General features: G+C 34.7%; 1 long non-coding RNA gene across 1 annotated transcript; it reads left to right on the top strand.

Annotated features, from left to right (window-relative positions):
* Window positions 1-225: 225 nt before the first annotated feature.
* LOC123477458 lies at window positions 226-1,418 on the top strand. The gene is made up of 2 exons (XR_006652613.1): window positions 226-837; window positions 893-1,418. It is a non-coding gene; the product is annotated as an uncharacterized LOC123477458 (long non-coding RNA).
* Window positions 1,419-2,307: the final 889 nt, after the last annotated feature.

The raw sequence follows: 2,307 nt of genomic DNA, 5'->3' as shown, positions 1-2,307 counted from the left end.
AAATATAAATTATTCTGTGTTGCGCCAGTATGTTCCGTTGTTAGCTGGTCAAGGTCAACTCAAATTTGCACCGGGACCGAGGGCTAGAGCTTAGGGCTATGCCCAAAATTACCTGAGACTCGGTTACTACCGAAAGGAATGGGCGCGATAATAGAGAAAAAAATTTATGTAACACATGTTACGTTTCCCACGCCAGTTCCGGTAGTAAGCCGGGGGTCGGGAAAACCAAGATCGAGCTTCAGTAAGGGTTTTGATACTGTATCGAGTAGCTGACTACGATTAGAGGTAAACAAAAAGTCGTGTTTCAATTAAAAAGAGTCATTGTGGAAATAATTATTCGATTAGAAATTAGGGAAAGATAAAGCGGCACGGCGAATTTTGAAAAAGAAAAAACCATTATTATACTAACGTTTCTAAATAGTGAGAAATTAATTTTAAAAAATCTTTTATTTTTTAATTTAATGTAGCATTTATTAAATTAATTATTAATTTGTAATCATAGCTATTTACTCCACAGGCATCTATGGCAATTGGCAACCTCTCTTTCTATACAAATAATAATAATAATGCAGCATTTGGCACTATTCGTCTGCTGTTCTGCATTGAGGCGTCTGCTACTGTCTTTCCAAATTCTCCGCTTGGATCAGTAGAAATTACTGATGCAAGCTGAGAATCTCAGCTACTTGATACGACCCGTGTGTCGTGAAAAGGAGTGTCTTGTTCTTATTGAGTAATATTTTAGTTATATTTTTTTTATTTATTTAGATGGAAGGGAGTCTGTTTGGGCAAAGGGTGGCAATGGAAAAGGGGAAGCATGCATCGAAACTATAAAATCAAGTGAGTATATCTGCTATCAATAAAAACCCAGACATAAAATGTCTTTATTATTTAGGCTAACATAGATCCTGTTCTGAATGCACTCAGGGCAGTTGACAGATTTAAGGATTTAAAAAATAATAATTTATCAACCCGACTGATAAAAGCCAACTGCCGATACCACAATCTAGCTCAGCTGATTCCAAATGTCCGGAATCACAGCTGGAGTTTCAATTTTTAATCATAATCAATAAAATTACTTCAATTCTAGTAACACTAACTATTTTTATTTTATCTGTTTCAGAGTAAACAACTGATTTTGAATAGACAGTCAAACTCACAATGAAGACCAGGTGTTGGTGCAGCAGAAGTGGTCAGAAAAACTGAAATTTCATCAAGTAGTAGGTGTAAAGTTTATGTGGAATATATGTTTCAGAGCCAGCCTAAGTGCTGGATGTGTGCTTGCACAAATCCGGTGAATTTCACAAAAAAATATTGAACAAAAAAATACCAATAATACACATATTATTTTTGCATTTATTCGATCTAGTGCAATATTGGACTTTAGCGACAAAACGCAAATAAATGTGTTTCTTTTAAAATGTTTTCCTTTTTTTAGTTTTTAAATGAAATTCACCGAGTAGATAGAAATTATTCCCACTTGGTTTACCAAGAGGGTCTAGACACCCTTTATTTCCCAACCTCCTTTTCCGTTTTTCGTTTTTTTTTCGTTGCAATTTACGTCTGAAATACTTGACATAAATTGATGCCGTAAACAGGGAAAGGTGGGCGTTCAAATTCTTAAAAGGTTAATTTTTTTTTGCCATTTTTCAAATCCCTAAACAGCATTCACGGGAGTAGTTTATGTGGGAAAGGGGCGGAGCTTGGCAAGTCTTTTTTGGGTATTCGGGACGATACCGTCCAAACGGCTCAAAAAAACCGTGACCGTGTTCCCCAGGTGATGACCGCCTGTCAAATCTCTATCTAAATAACTTATCAACATTATTTTTGTCCCGGAATAAATGCGCGTTTTGAAAATAAGGCGAAAAAGAGGCGTGTTTCATGAGCGGTGAGTGAAAAGCGTCAATCGTTTTCATCGATACGATTATTAACATCTGCCGCAATGAAATTTCCCAAATTATCGTTGAACGCAAAAGATCGATTTGTTTATAATGTTTGCAATCGATCTTTTCCCATTTTTTGAATTAAATCTTTGGGACTTAATTTTTTAGTGCTAAGTTTGGGTCTTAATTTGTGGAGCAAGATTTAAGTATATTTTTATGGTTTTTTTTTATATCTTAAAAATATTATAAATTATAGTTAAAAACTATTTTTATTGGTTAATAAATGGTTTTGTTCTTTGTTAGTTTTGAGATCGAAGCTTTAGAAATCTTTTTTCCATTTTTCGACAATTTTTTTCGTTAAAAATTTCGTTTCTCTTACTTTAGCGTTTAACTATAAGTGGGGACCTGCAGCTGGCTGCACCTTTAT

The sequence above is a fragment of the Daphnia magna genome, unplaced genomic scaffold, assembly GCF_020631705.1.
Source record: "Daphnia magna isolate NIES unplaced genomic scaffold, ASM2063170v1.1 Dm_contigs066, whole genome shotgun sequence".
Classification (NCBI taxonomy): Eukaryota; Metazoa; Arthropoda; class Branchiopoda; order Diplostraca; family Daphniidae; genus Daphnia; species Daphnia magna.
This window is presented reverse-complemented; position numbering and strand designations above follow the sequence as displayed.